Genomic DNA, 12,879 nt, shown 5'->3' on the forward strand with positions numbered 1-12,879 from the left:
CAGAATCCCAAACCCCATCCTGACACACCAACAAGCGGCACCTGCCACTGCACGGAAGAGTCTGGAATGTGAGCCAGGGCCTTTGGTCTCTGTCCCATTCATTCTGCTTCTCCCGGACCTGCACGTCTCAAAGATGCAGAACAAGGGCAGACCGCAGCTCGTGAGACTAGCCCAGGGAACTGGAATGCTGCCATATTGATGGGCACCGAAAATTCTGCACGTCAGGGGACCGGAACACGCTTGTCAGTGTTACCTGCGTAGTCTCTCCCTCTAGATGGATCTGCATGGGAAGCCGAGTCATAAACAGGCAGAGTCTTGGCAGGCTCTGGGCCAGACAGCAGGAGCTGCGCGAAGCAGATGCTCCACAGCCCCAGCTGAGAGGTCTGGGTCACCCATCCTGCAGTGCAGGGGGCATCCACAGCTGGTGGAACACCGTGCGGCGGAGCTGACACCCTCTGCCCCCGGCGCTGTCTGCAGGCACAGCAGCCCCCGGGGTTCTCCCTTCCCCAAGTGTCCACAGCCCCCCTCCACTGGGGAAGCCGGTCTTGCTTCTGCTATACCGACGCGCTTCGTGGGGCTCTGCCAGCCTGTGCGGTGTGGAAGCCACGTCCGACTCTCTACCTGCCTATCTCTGCACTGGTCCAGCATGCCAGATGGCCATGCCATGCCAGGTCAAAGCTGCCCAGGTTCCCGTCCTGGCTCTTCCACTTGCCAGCTGTGGATGTGGGGTGGCTCACAGACCACCACCCACCTCTGTTTCCTCAGCTGTGGAGAGCAGAGGCTTGGGGGATTGCACCAGATGATACCTACAGGGCTCTTGGGACAGGGATCACAACAGAAAGGTTAATTATTACCAAGTGTGGGGTTTTGGGGCTTGACTCTGAGATCAATTTACTTTTCCCCCCTCTTCCAGGTTTTCATGGAATTCCTCAGTGGACCAGAAAATTTTCAGTTCTTTAGTCTTGAAAGTACACTGAAGTGCCCAAAGTTGTCCCCTCATCCAAATGACCAAGGAAAATCCATTGTGTTGCGTTAACTGACAGCTTTTATTGGTTATCATGCTTTATCACATTTAGTTGAAATTTGCCCCCTGGACCTTCCACCCAGGGCCCCACAACCAGTCTGATTCCTAAATCCCTCTCCACATGGCAGGCTCTGTACAGCTGAGGCCCATGCATTTCCCCAAAGAGCTGCCCTTCTCAGGGCAAACACCTCCTGTTCTCCTTACCGCGTGCAGCTCCTCAATCCTGGCCTCTGGCTGACCCTCGCTGATCCATCTCCTGGGCAACGTGTGCAGTTTATCACCAGATAAAAGTCAGGAGCACCACCTAATGCCAGTCACTAAGATGCACACCATTAAGAGCTGGCATGTATCCTTGCAGGGGTATCTCTCAGGAGAGAAGCTATTTTCTTAAACAAATGAGATTTAAGCTGAAGTGTGGTATGTTCCTTCCACGCATCCCACTCAAAGCAAAGAGATGGTTCTGTCTCCCTTTCCCCTTCTTGTTGACTGGAATGCAGACTTGATGGCTGGAGCTTGAGCAGCCATTTTAGACCATGAGGCACTGTGCTAGGAATGACAGCACAACACAGTAGAAGCGTAAGGTGCTGGTGACCATGCAACAGCTCTGCCAGCCACCAGCAGTTTCCTCTGGAGTTTTCTTTTTTTAATATGTGGGAGAAAAATAATCTGTTTGGTGAAAAAAAAAAAATTTTTTTTTCTCATTGCTTTCCTATTTTCCCTTCCCTCCTTCCTTCTCTCTTTTCTTTAGTGTTTTTATTTTTCCTTCCTTCCCTCCCTCCCTCTCTTCCTCTCTCCTTCCTTCCTTCCTTCCTTTTTTGCACCCAAACTTAATTCTATCTGATACTCGGCTTGGCGCTGTTCCATTTCACCAATAAAGCAGACCAAGCAGAAGAATAAATTGAGTGGAGCCGTCCCACCACCTGCTCTGTAGGAAAACACCATCCGTCAGAAGAGTCAGCTCTTTCCAGACAAGCCAGAGCTGAGGAGGAGCAGAGACCAGCACCGGGGTGCAGACACTCCCCAGGCGGGCCTGGAGGACATTCCAGGACACAGGCTTTGTGCCTGCCTCTGGGGAGAGGGGGGGGACTGCAGGGGAGACGGAGTGAAGGGAATTAGCCTGACATGTATAGAGTTGTGTGTCTGTGATTTTAAAAGAGCACGTGGTTGGGAAAGGGAGAAAGAGAGCGGGAAAACCAGCTGAGACCCCTCGTTAGGCAGTCCCACCCCCAATGCCATCTCAGATTTTGTAAAATGCACTAAACCTCTGTGCCAGAATCTTCCATCTCTCTCTCTCTCTCACACACACACACACACACACACACACACACACACACACACACTTTCCCTCCGCTCCTCCCTACCCCTCGGAAGCTGACTGCTGTGCCCATCAGCAGGGCTTCCCTGACTCACAAGTTGGGCTAATGGGGAGCCCTGTGGGAGACCAGAGGGAAGGAGGAGAGGCTGTTGGGCCTCTACCCCGGGCCCCTCCCTATCTGGCTGTGTCCCTTGATGGAAAATCACTGTTCCCCTTAGGGGGACCTGCTCGAAATGACTCTCTCCTTCCGGTTCCAGAAATTTCTTCTTTCCCTCATCCCTCCTGGCCTGGGGTTGGGACAGCTCCTCTGCTGCCAGCCCAGGGTTCTAGACTCTTCCTTTAGGTTCTGCTCACCTGCCACATCCTTTGAAATGGCCTCCTGTGAACAAAGGACCGTCCTAACTTGAGGGTGACATCTTTGCACGGGGACCTCAGACGCAACCTCCCAGGGCTCAGGTCCTCATCTGTAACTATGGACGGTGATGCCCATTTCCACTGCCGTGGTGGGAATCAAGCTGATGACAGACAGGAAAAAGCTCCCACTGTTATCTGCACTGCAGACAGACTTACCAAAACGGATGGGAGAAAAGGCATTTTGCTGCCTGTCAATTCAGCTGAGTCAGCGTGGGCCAGGGGGGGGGGGCGCCAAATCCAGCTGAGTCAGCGTGGGCCCAGGGCCACCAAATCCAGCCACGTCAGCATGGGCCCGGGGCAGCCAAATCCAGCCAGCCTCTGGCAGTAGGACCTGGAGTCCCAAGGAAGGGAGAGGAGAGGCCTGCTGGTCCCCTCTGGTCAGGCCTCAGGGGGGCCCATGTTCACTTCAGGCATCACACCTGCGGACCAGACTGAGCTCAGAGCAAGGGGCTGGCGAGGGGCCCGGAGGCAGGAAGGGGATTGGAGGTACCATGGCCTGTGCCTGGAAGGGGAAGCTGTGCAGGACCTGAGAGCCACCTTTGCTTTCCCATGACGTGCTGGGCGGGCTGAGGTCAGAGCTCCGTGGCTCCTTTGAACAGAACTGCGACCACGAGGTGGGTGGGCCCAAAGGAAAAAGACATTTCCAGGCGCTCGAGCTTCTAAAATAGAATTCCTCCCACGAGGGGAGAGGGTTCGTGCACGAGGATGTATATTGCAGGGTTGTTGGGGGAACTGGAGATTAGGGGCCCATCAACAGAACTGTCATGTCACAAGACAACAGGCTGTACTTAGAAAGAGCCAGGTGTCCACGGGTCCTGCTGTGACACAGGCTCTGTCATAGATGGCTGAGTGACAAAAGCAACTCACAGAAATGCATGCGTGGTTGAGGATGAAAACAAATATTAGCAGAGTTTGGCTTTGAATGAAGTAGGAACCCGTAAATACAGACCGGTGTGAGTGACTCCGTGCAGGGAGAGAGGGAAGCTCAGAGCCGAGAGCCCGCTGCTGCATGGAACACTGGGATTCTGAAATCACCGCCCGGCCATCCTAATAGCAGCTGTTCATTAAAACAGCAAATATGAGCCCTGGCCAGTTTGGCTCAGCGGGTAGAGCGTCGGCCTGCGGTCTGGAGAGACCCGGGTTCGGTTCCCGCTAAGGGCACGTACCTCGGTTGCAGTTTGTCCCCGGCCCTGGTCGGTTGTGCGGGTGGCAGCCACTCGATGTGTCCCTTTCACGTCGATGTTTCTCTCTCTCTCTCCCTTCCTCTCTCTCCCTCCCACTCTACCTGAACAAAAAAAAAAAAAAAATTAGTCTGTGATATTCAAACAGGTCAAAGCTGTGAATGCCAAGGAAAGACCTCGGAACTGATCCAGATTGAAGACTGTCCAACGTGTCACTGAGACGTGCCCTAGAGAGCAAGTGACTGGAACAATGTCTTCCAACCAATGGGCAACTTAAATAGGGTCTCTGGGTGAAGGGCACATGGGAATCCTTTGAGATATTCTTGCTTCGGTAGATTTGAAGTGATTTAAAATGAATCGTAACAATAAACGTAAAGGAGAAAAAGCACAAATAAGCAAAATCGAAAGCTCCGGAGCTGACTTCAGTGCCTCCTGATGCGAGGCTGCAGGAAAGCACCCCCTGAGGCGCTCAGAACGGAGCCCACGTCGAGCCCAGCCCCGGGGACAGAGGACATGTTCAAAACTACACCGAGGCACATTACCCAAGTCAGCATGTGAGACACTCTGCAGGACCACGACCCAGTTTCTTCAACAAATAGCAAGAGAGAAAGAAGAGGGTGAAGAAGACCTAAGAGACAGATTGACCTTTTTCAAAAATATATATATATTTTATTGATTTTAGAGAGAGAAACATCAGTGTGATTGATCAGTTGCCTCCTGCACGCACCCTGATCAGGAATTGAACCCACAACCTGGGTATGTGCCCTGACTAGGAATTGAACCGGCGACCTTTGGGTGCAGAGGACGACACTCAACTAACTGAGCCACACCCGCCAGGGCCAGATTGACCTTTTTAGGAGCCTGATTCAAGCAAACCAACTTGAGGAAGAGTTCATGAGAAAATCGGAGAAATCCGAACTGTCTGGACATTGGATGATATAAGGGAACTACTGTTACCTTGTCTGGATGGAATCATGGTATTGCTATGATATACTTCTTTTTTTTTCTTTATTGATTTTTAGAGAGAGTTGAAGGGAGAGAAAGAGAGAGAAACATTGATGAGAGAGAACATCGATTGGCCGCCTCCTGCATGCCCCCCACTGGGAATTGGGCCCACAACCTGGGCATGTGCCCTGCCTGGGAACCAAACCGGTGACCTCTTGATGTCATGGTCGACGCTCAACCACTGAGCCACACCGGCCAGGCTATGATACACTTCTTTAAATCCTCAGCTATAAGAGCATTTATGGATGAAACAAGGTGATCTCTGGAATTTGCTTAAAAATACCAGGGTCAGCCCTGGCCGTTTTAGCTCAGCGGTTAGAGCGTCGGCCTGCGGTCTGGAGAGACCCGGGTTTGGTTCCCGCTAGGGGCGTGTACCTCAGTTGCGGTTTGTCCCTGGTCCTGGTTGGGTCGTGTGGGTGGCAGCCACTCGATGTGTCCCTTTCACGTCGATGTTTCTCTCTCTCTCTCTCTCTCCTTCCCACTCTATCTGAACAAAATATCGAAAAATGTCCTCGGGCAAGGATAAAAAAAAAAAAAAATACCAGGGTCAAACAACCTAAAAGTCCATCAAAAAATAAATGGAGAGCCCTGGCTGGTTTGGGTCAGTGCTTAGAGCGTCGGCCTGTGGTCCAGAGAGACCTGGGTTCAGTTCCCACTAAGGGCGCATACCTTGGTTGCAGTTTGTCCCCGGCCCTGATTAGTCATGCAGGTGGCAGCCACTTGATGTGTCCCTTTCACGTTGATGTTTCTCTCTCTCTTTCTCTCTCTCCTCTCTCCCTACTCTATCTGAACAAAAAATGGAAAAATGTCCTTGGGTGAGGATTAAAAAAAAAAAAATGAATGGATAAACAAAATGTGGTCCATGCATACAATGGAATATTATTCAGAAATAAAAAATGAAATTCTAACACATGCTACGCCATGGATGAATCTTGAAAACATCATGATAAGTGAAAGAAGCCAGACACAAAAGGTCAAATATTATGTCACTTAAATGAGGCAGCTAAGTAATCAAATTCATGGAAACAAAAGTGGTTATCAGTGGCTGGGGAGAGAGAAAGGGGAGTTCATTTTTAATGGGTACAAAGTTTCAGTTTGGGATGATAACAAAGTTTTGGAGATGATGGTGGTGCTGATTACGGAACAAAGTGAATGTCCTTAATGCCACTGAACTAAACACTTACAAATGGCTTCAACGACAGCTTTTAGTTACGTATATTCTACCAGTTTGGTTTTTTATTTTTAAGCTCAGGGCAGGTGAGCCACACACGCCTATAATTGTTGAAACTGGATGATGAGAACGTGGAGATCCCTTTTACTACTCACTCTACTTTTATATCTGTTTGGAATTTTTCCACACTAAAGTGCTTGTTTATATATATAATTTTTAATTGATCTTAGAAAGGGAGAAAGGGAGAGGGAGAGAGAGAAAGAAACATTGATGTGAGAGACACATCAATTGGTTCCCTCCCGCACCCGCCCCAACCAGGGATCGAAGCCACCAACTTCCGGTGCACGAGACAATGTTCCAACCAGCTGAGCCACACCAGCCAGGGCTAGAGTGCTTTGGTAAAAACTTACAACTAGCCCTGGCCGGTTTGGCTCAGCGGTTAGAGCGCCCGCCTGCGGTCCGGAGAGGCCCGGGTTCGGTTCCCGCTAAGGGCATGTACCTCGGTTGCAGTTTGTCCCCGGCCCTGGTTGGTCGTGTAGGTGGCAGCCACTCGATGTGTCCCTTTCACATCGATGTTTCCCTCTCTCTCTCTTCCTCTCTCTCCCTCCCACTCTGTCTGTACAAAAAATGGAAAAATGTCCTCGAATGAGGATAAAAAAAAAAAAAAAAACTTACAACTTAAACAACAGTTTGAACACCCAGGGCTGGTGAGAATAAGTATGAAAACCACAGCAGGGCCCTGGCCGGTTTGGTTCAGCAGTAGAGCGTCGGCCCACGGAGCAATGAGTCGCAGGTTCGATTTCCGTCAAGGGCACGTACCTCAGTTGCAGTTCGTCCCTGGCCCTGGTCAAGGTCATGCGGGAGGCAACCAGTCGATGTGTCCCTCTCACGTCGATGTTTATTGCTCACTCTCTCCTTTTCGCTCTCCCTCTCTCTCCCACGCTATCTGAAGATAAATGGAAAAATATCCTTGGGTGAGGATTTAAAAAAAGAAAGAGAAAGAACCACAGCAGCATGGAGAAATGCTCATGAGATTGTGTTGGGTAAAGAATTGGCCTCCCAGTTATGCCCACGCTATGCTTCTATCATATGCAAATACAGGCATGAGGGGAAAATATGGAAGGAAATACACCAAAATTACAATAGCTGTGGTGTTGGGATGGTGAGATAATGGGTAGGTTGGTTTTCTTGTGTAAAACTTTCTCTAATAGACTTGCTTATATAGCTATTAGAAAATAAATTACATGTACTCCAAGGCATCATGGGAGAGTGGATGCTAAGAAGCAGGATACGAGAAGGGTGCTGAGTGGGAAGAACATAGTCCCTGTGGAGAGTTCCAGGGGCTTCCTGGGAGAGGACGTAGGAGAGCTGCAAGCCCGGAGCGGGGAGTCAGCACGCTCTGCGCACCTACCGACCCTTGGCTTTCAGGGCGCCCACCCCGCACGAAGGGGCCCGCGAGTCCAGGCGGGGGGCGCTTCCTGCGCCAACGCCTGTGGTTGTCCGGCCCCAATCTGGGCTAGGAGTTGTGCAACCTGCCATGCCTTTCCTGTTCCCCTTTACCCAAGTGCACAGCCTCTGCAGCATGGGCTGGGGCCCTGTGGGCTCACCACAGGGAAGAGCCAGATCCCTGCAGAGCCGACTCCCCCCACCCCCCCACCCCCCTGAGCTGTTTCCACGTCTCTGATTGTTTTTCCCTCCCCGGGTTGCTAAACAGCTTATGAAGAAACCCCTTTCTTTTGCTTTTTTATTTTGGGGAAGGAGTCCAGTGCTGATTGTTTCTGAACAGGCTAGGATGGTCCAGCCGAGGTGGGGGATGAGCCCCAGTGCACCCCAAGAACACGGTGAAAGCAGCTCCCTTTCCTCCATCTCCATGAGAAACGGTGCCCGAATGTGTCTGGAGGTTGCACAATAATAATAACCACTAATATTTACCAAGGCTTCCTGTCCACCAGAGTGGGGAGCGAGCCCATGTTCCCAACAGCCCTGCTGAGGGCCCCCCCACCGCTGTGACCCCTGAGGTTTGGATGAGGAAACTGCAGAGGCAGAGGGAACTGACACAGCTGACCAGGATCAGGCGGCGTGGGGGGAGGGGAGGTGTCCACCAGAACTGGGACGGGGCCACTCACTGTCCCAGGTGCTGAAGGGCCTCAAGGGCCACTCTGAAGGCTGCGGTCCAGGAGGCTCAGGGGTCCTTGGGAAGGGTAAAGAATCACTCCCAGAGTCACACCTTTTGGAAGGAAACTGAGGGGCAGGGAAAGCACCTAGGTGGAGGAGAACGTCACTTCTTTGGGGGATTGAGAACTGCAGGGGTGGTCCAGAAGGGGTCTCCGTTAATGTTTTGTTTCTTAAGCCAGATGACGGATCCATGGGGTTCGTTGTATCATCCTGTAGACAATTCTGTGTGTCTGAAATATTTCATAATGTTAATTAGAGCAAAAACCAAAACCCACCTGCACTGACCTCTTCCCTAACACTGAGTAAATACTCAGAAATACTGGCCAATATTCTGGTGGTCGGTCTTTGCATCAAAGACACTGGGCTCCGCTGTGTATCCCGAAACATGACCTCAGGATTTAAGCTCCCAGCAGACAATACAAAAGCAAAGCCAGGACCTCCCTGGCCCTCGAACCACAGCCCTGACAAGGGCCCCTCCACAGCCCCCGCTGGCTCTGAGGGCTACCTCATCTCCTTTATAAGAACCCGAGGGAGCCCTGGCCGGTTACAGTGTCGGCCTGCGGTCTGGAGAGACTTGGGTTCGGTTCCCGCTAAGGGCACATACCTCAGTTGCAGTTTGTCCCCGGCCCTGGTTGGGTCGTGTGGGTGGCAACCACTCGATGTGTCCCTTTCACGTCGATGTTTCTCTCCCCCCCACCCCCCACTCTATCTGAACAAATATCAAAAAGTATCCTCAGGTGAGGATAATAAAAAAAAAAAAAAAAAAAAAAGAACCCAAGGGAGACCATCCACAGCAACCTGGACTGGACGAATCGGCTGTTTCTCAAGCCCAAGGACAGAAAAATTCAGGCTGCTCAGACATCTGAAACAAACATTGGCTTCTCTGATTCTGAGACCTGCGGGGATCTTTATTACGTAAACATCTGAGAGATCTGTTCTCAGCAAATGGACAAAAATACATAATTCACTCACAACATAAATAGCTCAGCGTTCAACTGCTCCAGACCCTGGTTATATATTATTATTTGAAAAATCTCGTGAGGGTTTCATGGCCAGTGACCAACTCTCAGTCTCCATGAGCGTAAGTCTGGCGACAACAGGCTCTGTGTGGAGTAAACTCAGGAAGAGCCTGGACTCAGGGCAGGGGCGTGGTCCCCGAGACCCTCATCCCCACACCCACCCGCTGGCTCCTTCTGTGCCAGTGGTGTTGGGGCAGGGTCTGGATTTCGAGGTTTTGTTTTCTGGGGTTGCTTCAAGTTGAAAACACTTTTACGCAGTAACAGGCTGTTGTTGACACCTGTACAGCTCACCTCGCTGACCCTGAGCTTTTCACCTATGTCTTAGGGAGGGTGGACTAGAGATCCATGGTTAAAAGGTTTCCCAGGGGTCCGAGGCCCCCAACTTGACCCGTGAAGTGTTTTGGGGTCTTCAGCTACCAGTAACAGGAACCCACCTATCCTGACTAAGCAGAGGGAAAAGGAATTTATGGAGCCACATAACCGAGCAGTCCTAGGGTAGATCCAGCATGTGGGAGTCTAGAGACTTAAATAAAGCTGTCAGTATTCAGTGCATGTGTGTGCATGTGTGTACATAGGTGTGTGTGTGTTTGCATGTACATGTATTCATATGCGTACATGGTCTTGTATGCATGTGCACATGCACTGTGATGCGTGTGTGTATGTTTGAGCATGTGTGTCCAGTGTGTGTGTGTGTGTGTGTGTGTGCGCGCGCATGTGCCTCTGAGCCCAGGCTTCACAGAGAACCTGTGGAGACACCGAGAGTGAGCCCTGGAGTGAATTTTACTGTGTTTGCTTCAGAGTCTGGTCAAGACCTAAAACACCACAGAAAGAGAGGGGCCCCTTGTTCTCCTCCAGATCCCCACCCAACCCAGGGGCTGCCCCTTCCCTGCAGGTGCACAATCCTGCATGCCCATCGTCGTATCCTTTCCCACAGAGGAAGGTGTCCATGAGAATGGTACATCACTGCCTGGTCTAACATCTGTCCATCATGGCTTCACACGGTTGACACCCTCAGGACCTCCCACTGTCCCTCCACCGAGGCTCCAAGGTCTTCCTGGTTGATACACGTAGATCTGCTGCGTCCAGACCTACTGCTGGACGTTACTCTGGTGCGGCCACACCACGGTCCATCCCCTCTTGAGCAACAGTTGGGTTGTTTCCAGCTTTTTCTATTTTAAATGTTTTTTTTCTTTATTGATTTTAGAGAGAGAGGAAAGGAGAGGGAGAGAGGGATAGAAACATCAATGAGAGAGAACATCGATTGGCCGCCTCCTGCATGCCCCCCACTGGGGATCGGGCCCACAACCTGGGCATGTGCCCTGACCAGGAATCGAACTGGCGACCTCTTGGTGCACGGGCTGATGCTCAGCCACTGAGCCACACCAGCCAGGCAAGTTTTTTCTATTTTAAACAGTGCCACTGTGCGTATCCTCAGATGCTGCAGGGGTCCACGTGCCCAGCTTTGCCGGTATGGTGGACGGCTCCCCAGTGTGGCCCCACCAACCTAATCACCTCCCGGCAGTGTTGAGGACACGTTCTCCTGCCCCGACAAGTCCGGAAGGGAATGCTACGATGGCTGCTGTGAGAGGAGGGGAAGGAGCCCTGCTCAGAGCAGGAGACCGGGGCATGGATGCTCCACACCGCCACCTGCTCCGCGTCTGGGAAGAAGAGCGACGCCCATACACAGCTCTGTCTCCTCTAATCTCAGGACCTAGAAAGGCTCCAGTGTGGGCTTCCAAGAACTTTTTAGCTTTTTATTTTCAAATCAATTTCAGCCCGAGAGCTAGAAGATCCGTGAAAGAGATCCACTGAGCCTATGGGCTTGATCACACGACCAAGTCTGTGTTGGATTTTCAAAGAGGTGGTGATTCCCAGTCTTTGAACCTGTGTTTTTCAATTGGGCTCTTTCGATTATGATTTTTTTAAAAATCCAACTTAATCTGGCTTGCACAAATAAAGGAGAAAACAGGAATTTGTTGGCTCTGCTGGGCAAAAGGTCCAGGAATAGCTGGGCTCAGGTAAGGCTGAATCCAGGGGCTCACATCACAACAGAGAGCCAAGTCTCTCCCCATCTCTGGCTCTAGTTTCCTCTGTTGGCTTCATTGTCAGGTGGACTCACTCCACCCAGGTCCCGGGGTGGGTTCACTCACCCTCACGGCTCCATCTACAGCAAAAAGGGGTACTTCCCCAGTCCCTCCCGCAGGAGTCCTGGAATCCAGTAGACCAAGGCGGGTCATGTGACCAACATCTGGCAGAGGACTGGGATGCTGCAGGGGGCTCAGGGTCATGGGGAAGAGGGGTGGCAGGGACAATAGATGCCCCCTGTTCTCTGAAGAAGGCTACCTCCTTAAGCAAGTTCAAGCTCAAATGCTCTGGTCATTTATTACGACCAGCCATGACAGAGACCTGGTAAGCCTTGTGCCATATAATTGTCTAAGGGCAGCAATGCCATCTGTTGGGATTAAACTGTGTCCCCCGAAAAGATATAGTTACTGAAGTCTAGCTCCTGGTACCTGTGGTGACCTTATTTGGAAATAGGGTCTTTGCAGATGTAATTAGTTAAGATAAGGGCATGCTGGAGTAGGGTGGGACCTAAATCTAATGCCAAGTGTCATTAAAAGAAAGGAGAAGAATGTTATACAGACACAGGGAAGACCATGTGAAGACAGAGACAGAGACAGAGATTGGAGTGATGTAGCCACAAGCCCAAGAATGCCTGGACCCACTGAAAAATGCAAGAAAGGACCCTCCCCTAGAACCTCCAAAGGGACTGTGGCCTTCCCACACCCTGATTTCAGGCTTCTGGCCTCCAGAACTGAAGGAGAATAAACTCCTGTTGTTTTAAGCCCCCCAGTTTGGGGTAATCTGTTGTGATAACCACAGGACTCATACACCAGACAACCCTGGTGGTCAGCAGTGACCTAACCGTGAATCCGGGCACCTGACGTGAGTTCTGGGTCTCTCCAGCCCATCTCCCCTGCAGCCCCAGAATAGTGGCTCTCCCAGACTCATGCGGATCCCGACCTGGTGTTTTCCACCTTGGCCTCGGAGAAGTTTGAGGAAGTGGTGGCCATAATGGCTGGGAAAGTCCTCCGGGACAGCCTTGTGATTCTGCTTTACAGGTGACCCCAGCAGGCGACTGATCTAAGGGGAAATCCATGAGTCCCCCTCCCACCCGGCATGGCCACAGCGTGTGTGGAAACACCTGGGCTGCACCAGGATCCAACATGGCCACTGACCAAGAGGCCTCTAACATGAAATTGCTGCCTAAATCCCCTACTGGTCACACCTCTGGACACACACAGTCAACTCCAGCTGGTGCTCTCTGGTATCTGGACACTGAATTGTCTCCGTATCCTTCAGAGAAGCTAAAGCAAAGCCATCCCTGACCACGCCAGCCTCGAGGGCTCATGCCCTCAGAGCTCAAGTCCTACGTGATGGCTACAGCAGGAGCCTCGAGCCACCCTGGTTCAGAGGGGAATGCCCAGGCTCCGCAGCTGGGCAGACTGGGGTTTAGATCCTGGCACGCAGCCTTTGGAAGTTGTTGAACCCCATCTGGAACAGATAATTATACT

Source organism: Molossus molossus, unplaced genomic scaffold, assembly GCF_014108415.1.
Source record: "Molossus molossus isolate mMolMol1 unplaced genomic scaffold, mMolMol1.p scaffold_m16_p_21, whole genome shotgun sequence".
Lineage (NCBI taxonomy): Eukaryota > Metazoa > Chordata > Mammalia > Chiroptera > Molossidae > Molossus > Molossus molossus.